Here is a 15,000-nt window from a genome sequence, read left to right on the forward strand (position 1 = left end):
CTCCCGCTCCGCTCCCTTCCCACCCCGCGCCTCCCGCTCCGCTCCCTTCCCATCCCGCTCCCTCCCCTGCGCCTCCCGCTCCGCTCCCTTCCCGCTCCCGCGCCTCCCGCTCCTCCCTTTATTTGTCGGTATCTCGCGTCGCTTTGTCCTCCTCCGGCTGCGGAGATTACCGGATGGTGACTACACGCACCCGGCGGTCGCTGTTTGTGTAGCACAGCTGTGGATGATGTATCCATGTTGTGTATGTATGTTGTGTGTTATTTCTGTGTGTCCGTAGGCTTCAGTGTTTGATGCGTTGTGCTCCGTGTGCATGTGTCAGTAGTTGTGTAGAATTGGGGACCAGGGAAGGTTTTAATCCATTTATAGAAAGTAACAAGCTGGAGAACTCAAGACGAGCTCTCCCCTCGTGTAACGTGTAACGTGTAACGTGTCCGGCGAGGGGCCGTGGTGTGCAGTAGTTATGTATATATGTGTTTATAGTGGTACCGAGGCTCCTCTACGCCGGGAAGCAAAGCCCTTTCCGAGGAGCCTCCGCCGGCCCCGTGTCAGAGGATGAGGGGGCCGCAGGGCCGAGATCTCTGCATAACCCCATTCTGCTCTTGTTTTGGGACAGGTCGAATCCGCACGAGACGACAGAGCTCCGGAAGCACCGCCGGCACGACCTCCACCCCGGTGGACACCCGCGGCCGCAGCCGAGCCAAGATAGTGTCGCAGTCCCAGCGTAAGTGAAGACGACCTCTGTCAGTCGGCAGGATTGCTAAACGGGGCGGAATAAACCCCCGGCTCCCCGTCCGCCGGATACCTGGGTGTTTTTGCTTTGTCTCGTTCTCCATGTTCGTAGCGTAGATAAGGGAAGGGACGCTGTTGGGTTTTGGGAGCGGAGAGGTAATTTCTATCACGTCACGCGTGTGCCGGATACGCGCTGAGTGTTAACGTGACCTCTGGCCTTTTCTGAACCTTCTTTTGCTGTCCTTCTGCTGCTAAAAGGATCCAGATCAGCGAATCCGGCCAGCGGTAAGAAACTCTTTACTTCTCCGTCTGATTTTCCCTGTTCCTTTTTCTTGATCCCTGCTTCCCGTTCCTCTTGTTATTATTGCAGCACCGCCGAGGGCAGCCGGCCGTGTTCTGCGCCATCCGTTGGCACCTCTGCCATGTTTTGGGCGCCGTGTGCCCCGTGCCAGGTTCCCACAAGCTTGGGATAATAGGCGCTCTAATGCAGCCCGTGGCGTTCGTCCAAGGCGTTCACTTGGCTGAACACTCGTTGTTCTAGGTAGCGGACAGCGTGTTCCGTGTCCACCCGCCGCCTTATTACTCTATTGTCTCAGCTCAGTTTGCATCCATCCAGAACCCCTCACCCCTTAAAATAAAAAAAACAGGACTTGCAGGGGTCCGTCATGTCTGGTTTGGCACAACGTACCGTGCGGTGGGCAGTGCCAGCAGGTGAACAGCGTGCGAGGGAGAGAGAGAGAGGGTACTTTGTGTTTTGAGTTATTATTTGGCAGCCTTGTTTTTGTAGAATATGCGGCAGCCTAAAGCAGCGCAGAGTATGACCGCAGCGCAGAGTATGACCGCAGCGCAGAGTATGACCGCAGCGCAGAGTATGACCGCAGCGCAGAGTATGACCGCAGCGCAGAATATCACCAGGAAGAATTTGATCCCAATTTGTGTGTTTTTATGCTTTTTGTACGCAGCCGGCAGCCGCTCGAGTTCGCCAGGGAAGCTGCTGAGCAGCGGTTACGGGGTCATCACATCCGGCGCTCAGAGGGTCTCGCAGATGCCGTCTTCGGAGAAGAGAAGCAAGATCCCCCGCAGCCAGGGGTGCAGCAGGGAGACCAGCCCCAGCAGGATAGGACTGGGTAAGAACGCGGGCAGAGCCGTGACGGGGTATTACGGAGCGATCCCGGCGGATTACTGTCCTCAGACAGAGCTTTGGGTCTCTTTAGCTGCTTAAACCCTCCGCTGCCGGCTTATTATTTGCGTTGGGATCAGACAGGAACCTTTGCACTTCAGTAAAAGGAATTTAAACGTTGGCTGTAACCGGCGGCCTGGCAGAGGGTTGTGGAATTCTGTTTCTTTGGCATCCATGAGGTTAAATAACTCCCCGTAGAAGGCCGGATCAGCCTCTTTACTATGATTTTTATTAATTAATGGCGGTATTTGAATGATTTGGTTTAAATACCCCGGGTGAGGCAGTGGAGGGTTTAACAACCCATGTGTCATACATGTTCATGTCACCGTGCAGACTTATCCATCCTGACGCCCAGTGGCTCGCTTGGCTTACGGGAAGGCCGTTGGGTGTCATGGCCGCTCCGTTGCCCGTTGGGAGCACCTTTGCGAGGCTTACATGGGATTTAATCACAGAGCGCTGGAGATACCGGCTCGTAGAAATGCTAGATGTTATCAGTAGCGCCAGTTCCAGACTGGGTTCCTCAGCATCAACACACTGGGATTTCATGATCTCCCCGCCTGGACCCTGGTGGGTTGATCGTGAAGCCCGCTCTGAAGTGGTGGGGGGGGTAGATGTCTGATCCGGCGTCCACAGCCCCGTCAGGCGTAGAGATACCGAGCGCCGCATGCAGCGGATGTCCTCAGATTGGTGGGAATGCCTGGAATCGGGGGGGCTGCGGACCCCGTTCGCACGACGTGTAAAGGTAGGTCGGTGATTGATTACTGAGAAGAACGCGAGCGCGAGACTCGTTACGATTTGGAACGATCAGAAAACAAACGCGATTCAAGAGAAACGTTTCATAACGTCCGGTTAGGAGCATCAATGACCGCGCCGCTTAGACAGGAGACCCTCCAGCGAGACCCCCCTCCAGCGAGACCCCCCGCTGCGATCGTGAATGCTTGTCGCTGCAGTAATAACACTCAAACACGTGAGGCCGCGTTCTGTGTCCGTCTGTTAAATGTTTGCCATTAACCTGCTGACTCTTCACACCGCACGCCAGCACGGAGCAGCCGCATCCCCCGACCCAGCATGAGTCAGGGGTGCAGTCGCGACACCAGCCGGGAGAGCAGCCGCGATACGAGTCCCGCTCGGGGCTTTGCTCCGTTGGGTGAGTACAGACCGGCACACTCGCCCTCAACGCCCCCCCCACCCCGCGCTTTCTTATTACAGCAGCAATCCTATCTGCCCCGCATCCGAGATACTTTGCTGCCGCGTGCCGAGGCGCCCATCTGGTGGCCACCAGCAGATTATCCTATTACCGGCAAGAGTGCCGCTGTCCGGTCCCGGCGATGGCAGAGGGATTGCTGTTCTAATATTCGATAATCCTGCCTGTGTTTTTTCCTGCATGCCCCGAACCCCTGAATAAGATTTCCCTTTTAGCCGTGCCGATAATTCCCCGTTAAGATCCTTTTAACAAGTAAACGCTGAGCATGAGGCCGCAATGACATCATGTACTCCACTGTATTAGCGGCTTACGGTGATGTCATCCATAAAAACTATTTTAAATATAAAGATTTAAAAAAAAAATTGTGGAATTAGGGAAAAAATAGCTCTCTAAAAAAAAAAACTTGCAATGAAGAATTTTTAGATTAAAAACATTTATTTTTTAGCTGGAAATAAATTCTCAGACGATTGGCTGTAGATTTTTGGTGACAGTGCGGCTGTTAATTTACTCCAAATTTACCGCTAACCTTGCATGAAGACCTCGCGGTTTGAAGCCTGGCGTTGCCGTCCCGTTAATCTTTAGTAGGAGCCGTAGATTCCCTGCATGCCGAGATATTTAATAAATTCTTCCTGTTATCGAGAATTTGGGGGGAATGTATCTGGATTTCGGTCTCTAGAGCTCCGAGGGGGTGCTGAGCTCTGGATTAACCCTCGCCGAGTCTCGCTACAGTCCAGCGTTGGTTGGAAAGTCTGCACGTAACCCGCCACGATCCATCAACCCCAAAACCGAACCCGCCGCGCCGCCACATCATGCGCAGACTGGCTTTCTTGCCCTGCTAACCAGCCGCCCCAAGAGACGGGACAGAGCCTGTCGGGTGTCTGTATCTGAAACCCCGACACATTAACCCTTTGATGGCTGCCATGCGCTGCTCCGTTTTGTTGCATTAAAGTGGGCTTGGGGGGGTCAGTAGGTGCCGTCCGCTGAACGGTTTGTGCGATTTCAAGGTGAATATCCCTATTCCTGATAAGCAGTCCCGCTGTGCAGTGTTTTTGTTATAAAGGCTGTCAGTATACACTTTTTATTCCGCAGTGAGTTTAACGTTAAGTCCGGTGAGCGTCACGGCCTTTTGGTGGCGCTATAATGCCGTCCACGGAAGCTTTTTGACGTTAGTAGACAGAGCCGGCGCATGGTCGTAAGGTCGTGTGCTAGTCTGCACGGTCTCAAATGTATATTAATTGCAATAACTCTAATGATATCTCCCGTGATACCCCTCAGGGGAAGCTCCGGGGGCTTTTACAGCGGGGACTTCACCTCTGAATGCGCAGGAACGCGTCCGGCTGCCACGTTCCACGATTACCCGACGGGTTAGAGAGAGGCCAGAAAGCCAAGCGCTGCCGTTAACCTCTCGTTCCATTCGCTCCCCTACGTGCTTCTGCCTCCTCGTTATCTGTGTGTTAACCCTTTGGGTCTTTGCCGTTCCTTCTTCTTGCAGCCTCTCGACGCCATTCCAGGTCCACTAGCGCCCTGTCCGCTTCCGAGTCAGGTGAACCGGTGCTACCCGCATGCCACGTTCATTGTAACCCGCGCTCACATCCCACCCTCGGCCGGCCCGCCTGCTGCCGGCGCCGATCATTCCATACATCGTAACCAAATGCCGTTAAATGTTTTTCCGCCCCACAGCTATTCTGTGTCTTCATTGAACTCGGAATTACTATAAAACACGTAGATTTCAAATGCTTTGGAAAACCCAGAGGGGCTGGTGATGCGGTTTTGGCCGCAGAGGGATATTTACGATACGCAGAGAGGCTTAAAGACAATCTAAGCCTCGATACAATGTATTTCTATCGTTTGATAAAGGATTTCTGATCCCTGATCGATAACTGATCAATAGCCACCCAGCCGGGAGAAGGTGAGATATTAGCAGGCGGGATGGGTGCAGCCAGATCACAGCAGCAACTCCTATCACACTCAGCCGGCACTCCAAGGAGCCTCACAGGATTTGTAATGTATGAACAGCTGATTGGCTCCGATATAGAAATGATTTGGGTGTTAATGCAAGAATTTTGTCTGGCCTTTGCCTTATGTACGACCCTGAAGCCCCTAAAGATGGCATCCGTTAACCCCTCCAGTGCCAGGGATGTGCAATTACCCTGTAGACCCGCGCCCAGTGCTCCAGAGCTGAAGGGGTTAAAGGGAAGTAGTAACCGCATAGCGATGTCTGGGATTTAGAAATGATTGGTTGGCCGAGATCCCAGATGGGGGGCGCCTGGACCGGATCTTGGGGGGTTCACCTGAGTTTTACGCGGCTTTTACACGCAGAGCGGAGGCCGTAGTCTGAGTTCCACCGTCAGATGTACAGCGCTGCAGAATATGATGGCGCTATAAGAAAAAAATCAGTAAATGTCCGATATCCCAGCGCTGTGATGTCTCGCAGGGCATTGGGCGTCTGTGGTGTAATTGTGGATCTGGAGGGAAGGGGACGCTCGGCTCACGACCCGGAGTAATTCACTCAGAGCGGCGTACGAGGCTCGGCTGGGGAGTTTTACCCCAACAAATGGGGGCTTTTTGGGTTCTCAGGTTAAAGAAAAGCCTGTAATGCGTTTCCAGGTTTTGCTTTTCAGTAGCAAAAAGACAACGTCATCCCCCGGTATCCCCCGTCATCCGCCGGTATCCCCCGTCATCCCCCGGTATCCCCCGTCATCCCCCGGTATCCCCCGTCATCCGCCGGTATCCCCCGTCATCCCCCGGTATCCCCCGTCATCCGCCGGTATCCCCCGTCATCCGCCGGTATCCCCCGTCATCCGCCGGTATCCCCCGTCATCCGCCGGTATCCCCCGTCATCCCCCGTCATCCGCCGGTATCCCCCGTCATCCCCCGTCATCCGCCGGTATCCCCATCCATTTCATCTTCGTCTGCCTATCCTTTCTTAATGCATAAAAATTGCTGAACGGCATCAGCCGATTCCCTGCAGCACAGATTAGTAATGGGCACAACGTCACCCCTCCCTGCGTCCCTGTATAATGTATAGGTAAATCAGCAGGACTACTATAGAAATCTCCCCACATTAACTATACATTATACAGGGGCCGGGTCGCTGATTTATCTATACATTATACAGGGTTTTCTAAGCCCTTCCTGCAGGAGAAGCTCCTGTTATCTTATTTAAAATATATTTGAATAAAATGCATAACAAAGGAGGCAGCGAGTCGCGTTGAATGCTTTATTTTATATTTATTTTAGAATATCCATCACGTTGTGTTTATTTTCACATTTTTCCACCCCGCGGGGCTCGCGAGTCTCTCCGTCAGTACGTTATATTAACGCACCCATATTCTCTGCGCAGATCGCTACGGGATCAGCCAATCGGGACGTCTGCCGTCGTCTGTGAACGCCATGCGGGGTCTCAGCTCCAGCACGGACCTGGAGGCGGCGGTGGCTGATGCTTTGGTACGATGGCACGCGGGGGGCGAGGGGGACCACATCGGGCTTTTTAACAAAACTCCTGCAGTTTATTGCAATCTTTATGCTTTTTTTTAATGTGATTTTTTTTTTTTTTCCTTTTAGCTTCTTGGAGACCCCCGGAATAAGGTATGGGGGGGGGGCACATAACGGGAATTATTTTGAAACATGTTTTGTGCTTCGCAAGCGTTTGTCTCGATGTATATAATCCAGAAATACGGGGGATTGCAGAAAGCACCCCAAAAAGTGTCTGCCGTTTCATAATTTACCGCTGGGGGGGGGCAGCATTTTGGGTAAAGCAATGGCTGTCCGGTCCGTCTCCTGCTTTTATCCGCATCTTCGTCGGAACGCGGCCGGCTTCTCCGTAAATCCACGGCTGGTGAGGAAATTCTAGGACCGGCTGAATGCGGGGAAAAAGAAATCATTGGTCTCACGGGGGTCACGGGGTTTAGTCGACGTCCCCAGAAATCCGTCATTCCCGGCTCCCACGGGCTGTCTGTCGTGAAATAACGTCCGCTTACGTTAATAACCGCTGTGGTTTGGTCGATACGCGGAATCTGCGTGCGAATTGCGAGCTTTTGGTGCGAACGCGGATATCGGGCGGTTTTTCGCGTGCCGGGCGGACCTGGTGACCTCATCCATTCGGTGAAAAAATCACCAGACAAAGACGCCGATGTCAGAGGAGTTCAGTTCCTTCTAAAAATTCCGTGAAACGCGCGTCTGACCTGTTTTTCCTGATTAATCAGAAACATTTCTCTGACGGCGAGGACATCGTGTGACGGGCGATCCTCGCGAGGGACGGGCGATCCGTTTGGAGATCGGCTTTGGGCTCTTGGTGTTGCTGATGTCACAGCGGCAAAACGTTTTAAATATTTCAGCAATTTAGTATTGCCTATAATGACAATAAAAAGTTTTTTTCTATAAAAACGAAAAAAAAAACATTCGCTGCTTATACTTTAGCCAAACCGGCAAAACATGAGCCTAAAATGAGTTTCCCCCCCAGAAAAAGCCGGTGAGGAGGCGCTACGAGCCGTACGGGATGTACTCGGACGACGACGCCAACAGCGATGCCTCGAGCGCCTGCTCGGAGCGGTCCTACGGCTCGCGGAACGGGGGTATCCCCCACTACCTGCGCCAGACGGAGGACGTGGCCGAGGTCCTCAACCACTGCGCCAGCTCCAACTGGTCGGAGAGGAAGGAGGGACTGATTGGACTCCAAAACCTGCTGAAGAGCCAACGGACACTCAGGTAACCGGGGCCCCCGCGTCCTGCGCGAACCGGCGGCTCAGTGTCTGCGCGGTCAGCGGCCCTCCGACCCGGGGGGGCGGCCGGGATTTAAATCCAGTATTTAATGGCACGCTTCCCCAGGCACACATGCTGCGGAACGTGGAATGGGTGTGGTTTCGGCAGGAATGTGGGAGGCGCTTGGTCAATATCGGTGCAGAATAAGCCCAAGCTCCTCCCCTTTCCTTCCTGCAGTACCCCGAAAATACATGACGCCCCGTATTATGAATGTTACACCTAAAATGTAAAGGGCACCGGTGAACACCGGCGTTCATTCTTATACCGTGTGGATGGGACTCGGGGGGGTCAGACTGGGGGGGGCTGCTCTTATCCTCCGTATTTTGGGGTGAACCCCCCGTCCGCGGCTCTGTACGTCTTATAACATCTGCGTCTTTATTTCTCTTCGCTCTGCAGCCGCGTGGAGCTGAAAAGGCTCTGCGAGATCTTCACGCGCATGTTTGCTGATCCGCACAGTAAGGTAAGAACGAGCTCCGAGCCGGGTGGGTACCAGCGAGGGGTTAATAAGAACCGGCCCCGTCTGGTGCCACTGCGTGCCGATTCCCCCCGGGAGGGGGGGGGGGCGACGGGGGCCGATCTGCCGGCCGGTTCTATGTACCTGCTGATCGCAGTGAAGCTCGTTTGGCGCAGGCGCTAGATCTCCCTGGCCCTGGATACTCGCAGGAGGCGGCATTTCGCAAACTTCCTCAACTTTCCTGGCGCAGTCCCCACGTCGATAAATTTTACTACCGACAACCAGCAGCAGATCCGACGCCGCTTCCAGGCGATGCGATTCGGAACAAAACAACGGGAACGCTGCGTACATTTCCTTAAATAAATAATTGTTACACGGAACAGAGCCACGGCCGTTACCGTTACCGGCGGCCCCGGCAGTTGCCGTTACCGGCGTCCTCGACGGTTGCCGTTATCGGCGGTTGCCTCGGTGGTCCTAACGGGGGAGCGTGAATGCTTGCTGTGTGGCGAAGCCCTGCCTGCTTCGTGTGTTTGTGACAAATACTAACGAACGGTTTGTTTTATTGCATGTTTCTGCCTTGCTGTGGATCTCACCCCCAGAGAGTAAGTTACCCGCTTTCATTAAAGAGATTTTGGGGGAGGGAGGTGGGGGGGCAAGCATCGGGGGTCTCACCGTTAAACCGTTCTATGAAGAGCCCGGCCCGGGGGGCTCCCTCCTTATAACGCAGGATCCATCGTTTCCAAAAACCGGCGTATTCCCCGTCTGCAGCAGCAGCAGCCTATGGGCGCCTCACTGCGTGTCACGTGACAATTAAGCGTTCCCTGAAAAATTAGGAATGAGGCAGAAATTGACACGATGAATTTTCTAGGAAGGGTTTGGGGGTTCAGCAGGACATTTAGCGTTTAATTAATCACCCGCCCCCCAGACCCCGGGTATACAGTACACAGGGCAGCGTAACTAATATCTGTCTATATATCTAATATATGTGGCGGGTTATTTAATGACGTTTCTGCCATTATTTGTAATATTTTCGGCGGTTTCAGGTTTTCAGCATGTTTCTGGAGACCCTCGTGGATTTTGTCATCATTCACAAGGACGACCTCCAGGACTGGCTCTTCATCCTGCTGACGCAGCTGCTGAAGAAGATGGGGGCCGACCTGCTGGGCTCGGTGCAGGCCAAGGTGCAGAAGGCTCTGGACATCACCAGGTGAGGCGCGACGGCTCATTACTTTTATTCCTCCCCAGGAAGCCACGGCTCATCACACCGAATGACCCAAAGGGCTCTGCCTCTGGCTGGCTGAGTGTGTTGAGAGTCAGTGGGTGGGGGGGGGGCGCACACAATGTACCCGAGAGGTCTCAGGTAATCAGCCGGACGGCAGCCGCCGCGATATCAGATGAGCCGTAAAATCTGAAAGGATTGCGATTCGCCATAAAACCGCTCGGCGTGAAATCGGGACACAGCTGTCGCCTGTCTCGGGGTTGCGCGTGTTCTCGTACACACGGTGCGTATGTAACAGGCGTGATGAGCTGAACGTTTGTATAAATCAGAGAGAGACTTATGTGGCCTGTAGACGGGACACGGGAGAAACGGGACGTGCAGAGTTTCCATGCCGTGCGGTTCAGTGGAGGGGGGTGACTTTGGCGCAGTTACCATAGCGATCTGTGTATCTGCAGGGTGTACAGTGGGGCCGGATAATAATGGCCGGGGGTCTCTCTCTCCTCCGCAGGGATTCCTTTCCTTTCGATCAGCAGTTTAACATCCTGATGAGGTTCATAGTGGATCAAACGCAGACCCCCAACCTCAAGGTGAGCGTCCGAATCCCCTCTGTACAGTCCGTTCGTACCCGAGCTTAGCCTTGCTTGAGCACTGGCCTGCCAGACCCACCTGTGCGCAGGCATATTATGAACAGGAGCGCCTGTGACGCCGTGATGTTCCCCGAGCGCTCTGACATCATCCGTGTTCTGTTATGTCATCGTCGCCCGTGTTTTTCAGGTGAAAGTTGCGATATTGAAGTACATCGAGTCGCTGGGAGGCAGATGGACCCCACGGACTTCGTGAACTCCAGCGAAACGCGTCTGGCTGTCTCCAGGATCATCACCTGGACCACGGAGCCCAAGAGCTCGGACGTCAGGAAGGTTCGTGTGCGAGCCGGGCCCTGCTCTGTGAGACGACGTGGGAGCGATTATCACCCGAGTCGGTGCTCACAGGAGCTTACAATCTAATCTGGGGTTTATTTCATCATACGTGTTACGCCCAGGCTGTGTTGGCCCCGTGTGCCGCGCGTTATCAGATGGAGAGGAGGTGTGTTTTCCACGCCCCGGTACGTGCCCCGGGGCTTGTCCTGTCCCCTCGTACGCGTTGGCATCCCAGCTCGCCTCTGACACGATGCCAGCGAGGAGTATGGAGAGCTGCCAGCTTTGGGTCAGTAGGTAGAAGGCTGGCGGAACCTCCTCGCCCTGTGCGTCAGCTCCGATATCCTGGTTCATTGTTACAGAGGTTGCCGGTTAGACGTAACCCCGCGCTGTCCGTCATTGCGCCCCAGGGTGTCCTGAAATAATCCCCTCACTGTATTAGCCTCTACCACTTGTTCTGGGAGGCTGTTCCACTTATCCACCACCCTCTCAGTAAAGTAAATAATTTTTTACTAATCAGTGATTTAACTATACATTACACAGAGGCCGGCCCAGCCTTTCCTGCATAATGTATAATGATTGGTGAAGTCAGCGGATGAATCTCCTCCTGCGATCCCCGGCTCAGTGAATGAATTTCTCGCCCTCTCCACCTCGTGATGTCAGGAAACTCGAGCGTCGCGTCTGACAGCGCAGAACTTATAGTTTCAGCCCCAAAAATACTTCCTTTCCAGCTAATAAGAGTTCTGAAAAACCTGATTCTTGGAAATGAGATGAGCTCGTCGGGGGTTTTCGTTGTCAGCGGCTGGAGGGACCCCGGCGTCTGTATAACTTAAAGCTGTGTGCGCGAGCGTCAGGAATCCTCCTCGAGAAGGAGCGGAGCTGCAGCATGCGCGGCCAGCACTCACTCTGCCCTCCTACATGGTGACTGTGATCTGCCGGCTCATCCTCGGGGTGGGCTGCGGGGGTCTCTGCCCGGAAGGTCCGTTCTGTGCCATATCTAGGTGAGCAGTAGATGCCCCCCCCCCCAGCCCCTGCAGAACCGAGACGCCCCAAATCTAGGGGTCCGTACCGGACAAGTTACCGGCTATTAATACCGCGAGCTCCGGGGGGGGATGGGGTGAGCGTCTGCGAAAGGCTTCTCTGAATCTTCTCACCCCGCTGGCTGGCGGATCTCGGGGTCTCCACCTTCCAGATCCCGACAGAGCGCCCCCCCCCCCGGGATCTCAGGTGCATAGAAATGGCTGATTGAGCGGCCGACTAAAAACCCCTAACGAGCTTCTGCCCCATTAGCCGTAACGGGCTCTTTGTCCGCCCCCCCCGCCGAGGATTTCTTCCTTCAGGCCCAAAGTGAGCGAATTCTGCTCCCGCCGGCCGTGAAAAGTTTGGGAACTTGCCCCGGGGCAATAAAGCTACCACTGCTCTTGCGTAATCGATATAAAGAGAAGCGATGATCGGCAGATCTCGTAGTTCCCTCGCCCGCTGTTCCGGATCCCGTTTAACTCCCCAGAATATTAATGTGAAAAGCCGTATCGTTCCTGTCCGGGGGGCCGGGGGCCGATCGCCAGAGCGGCTTCTATCTCTCATCACTTAGAACTCAGCGACCCGTTACATGAAACGCGACACGAGGGACCAGAAACACTGATTCGTGAAACCGTCCCCTAAAGATGCCCCGGCGTTACCCCGTTAACCCGCTCCACGCCCCCGCTCGGGGCAGTAGTGTGTTTTCTGTATGTACGTCTCTGGCAGTTGGAATACCGGTGAATCACAGCCGCACTCCAAATGGTTAACAAGGTGTTTTTTTCCAGTGATTCCCATTTAATTATGACGTATACAGGTTACGGCGTGGCTGAGAGTGACAGGAGTTGGCTCGTAAATGTGACCCGCGGGCCGCCCGCAGCGCTTTCTCTTCGCCGAGCGCGTCGGGATCTTTCTGTCCTGTCGCTGATTACAGCCGCGTTTCGAAATCGCCCTTCTGGAGGTTAATTAGCTCCTCGTTCCGTGACCTATATATCGCGTTGGCATCGGACGGGCGGCTTCGCCCGCTGGGGACAAACATGCGCGGCTTTACTCGCTGGTTACTTGGGCCGATGCCACACGGAACAGAAAGATCGCAATGTTCTTCCATCTGTTTCCAAAACAGTTAACTTTATTTGTTTGTTTTGACGTCGGACGCATAAAGCTTTTTATTGAGGCCGTTTTTAATAATGTTTTAATGATTTTGCGCCCGCAGAAATCCGCTTTTAATTGCTGGTTGGAATCGAGTTGTTCCTCCCCCGTGTCCCAGTTAACCAACAGACGCTTCCTTATGGCTGAAGTGAAGCGCCGAGCGCAGGGTCAGCTCTGCGGGGTGCAGAGATGTATGATTTATGGGATTTGGGTTTAAGGGGGTTCTGTAAATGTACCGGTTCTGAACCCAGATTCTGCGTGAAAATCGATCGGTTTAGCGGCCCCATCGAAATGAATCGCGTTACGGGACAGCAGCGAGCGGATCATTGTTATTACCCGTTTATAGCGCCATCAAATACCATAGTGCTGTACAATCCTTCCTAATCATTGTAATTATTCCGCCCCATTAGTCCTGTGAAAAAGGCAGCTGGCTTCCTCGTGTTATTGGCTGGCGTGTCACATCTACATGTGATGTATGTAAACGAGACCTGAAAGCACCGTATGTAGGAAACATGTCCACGACCTGACGCGCTGCTTCTTGGCTCTCTCTTAACTCTGTCTACTTGCCTTAAATCAGGCCCTGCATAACTGGGCGTGCGAGGACCCCCCGGCGCGGCCCAGCGCAGCCTCCTCGGGCCCCGGGGAGGGCAGTCTGGAGGAAAGGTGTAAACAGGTAGCCGCGTGTGTTCACTAACCGGGTGTGTGCGGTGACAGAATTAACCCAACCCGGCTCCTCGCTCCCGGGGGGTGGATCTCTGACTCTTCTGTGCCGCCCCCGAGGAGCCGTCAGCGTTACCGACCTGCGTTGGGGGTTGCATTAAACTGCATGAGGTCGCGGGTGGGCTGCAGAGGTTTGAGGTCACGGTGCAGGGGTTTGGAGTCGCGTTAGACCTTGGAAGTCCGATGGAAAAAGTAAATCGCGGCCTCCCCGCGGAACCGGAACTTCTTTTTGAGGATTTTGGGACAGATCCCCGGAACGTATAACTTCTGGATAATATTATCGTCTACATTCCGTGGAATTCCCTTCCTGGGTCCGGCTCCTTTAATATTTGGCTTTTTATACGTATTTCCCGCCCGGCCGGCTGATAGAATCATCTTAGGGTCCGTATTAAGCGGCCGCGCATGGCGTGGACCCCCGGCAGGCAGGTAGCGCAGGGAGGGAATATATTTAATACACCCGTTGATGTGTTTGGGGTGTAAATATTCGGGAACCGCTTGCATTCCACATTCTACTCCGAACAGATTGTGCGAGTTCTTTCATAACGTTTGTTGTTGGAACATTCTAACAGTTTTGGTACGTTTTGCATGTTTCCGTGTAACGCCACATATATGATTAACAGAATTGCCCCGAGGGTACCAAACGTGCTCACACAAGCACCCAACTATCCATGTGCCAGGAATTACTCCCAAGTGCACCGGCCCCCGGGGTTATCGGGGCAAATCTCTATCCCAAAGCCTGATTCTGCTTGCGTTGGTGCTGAGAACGGGGTGCATGAGATCCGGGATGCTAAGCGTGTGCCCAGCGTGAGAACACGCTATAACGGGGCGCGTGAAAGGGGGGAGCTGTATGTGATATCCTTTTATATGTTTATATTTTATTATTATTGTTACATTTCTTAGAGATATTTCATTGCTGTTTTGTTACTTTGTATAAAGATCCCCTAAATACTTTTAATCATCTCATTTGCATATGAGGCTGCATGGTGATCTCACAAAGAGGTTTCCTCTTGATCTATTTGGTCTCTTTAAACCCTCCGCAGATGGGGGGTCTCTGGGTGAGGGGACACGGTGGGTTTCGTGGTCGCAGTTTCTGTGGCGACTTCACTACTTTTATTACTTTGCACCAGATTTGCAGATTCTCTGGAGTTAACCCTTTGCAGGGGCCGCTGCGTAACGGCTGAAGGGCCTTAAAGGGGATCTGAATGGGTCGTAATGTGTCCTATTTGAGGGGTTAATAGAGCCCAGACTACGCATGAGCCGCGTCGTCTGTAACTTTAGCTCTGGAGCTGCAGCTCTGTCCCTGGATCAGAGATCCCGTTTGGACCGCGTTATAACGGATCCCGTGGCGGGCCGGCGCCGGCCGGTTAAACGTACAGACTGCGCGAGTCTTTATTTTCTTCCGGCTTCCGTAACGCCGCGGTCCCGTCGCATTCCTGCGGCTGTTCTCTGACGCGCTTTTCTCGTTGCAGGCCGCGCAGGTCGTCCTCATCTCTCTCTTGAGCTGAATACTCCGGAGTTCACCATGTTACTCGGCGCTCTGCCGAAAACGTTCCAGGACGGCGCCACCAAACTCCTTCACAACCATCTGAAGAACTCCAGTAACAGCGGCGTGGCGAGTACCAGCGGGGGGGGGTCACCGGCACGGGGGGGGTC

At 53.8% G+C, this 15,000-nt stretch overlaps 1 pseudogene; it reads left to right on the forward strand.

The window, feature by feature from the left end:
- The window catches only part of LOC149271579 (CLIP-associating protein 1-A-like), a 41,227-nt pseudogene that overhangs the window by 21,681 nt on the left and 4,546 nt on the right, over nt 1–15,000 (forward strand).

Source organism: Sceloporus occidentalis, unplaced genomic scaffold (assembly GCF_023333645.1).
Source record: "Sceloporus occidentalis isolate IW3139 unplaced genomic scaffold, rSceOcc1.0.p SCAF_490, whole genome shotgun sequence".
Classification (NCBI taxonomy): Eukaryota; Metazoa; Chordata; class Lepidosauria; order Squamata; family Phrynosomatidae; genus Sceloporus; species Sceloporus occidentalis.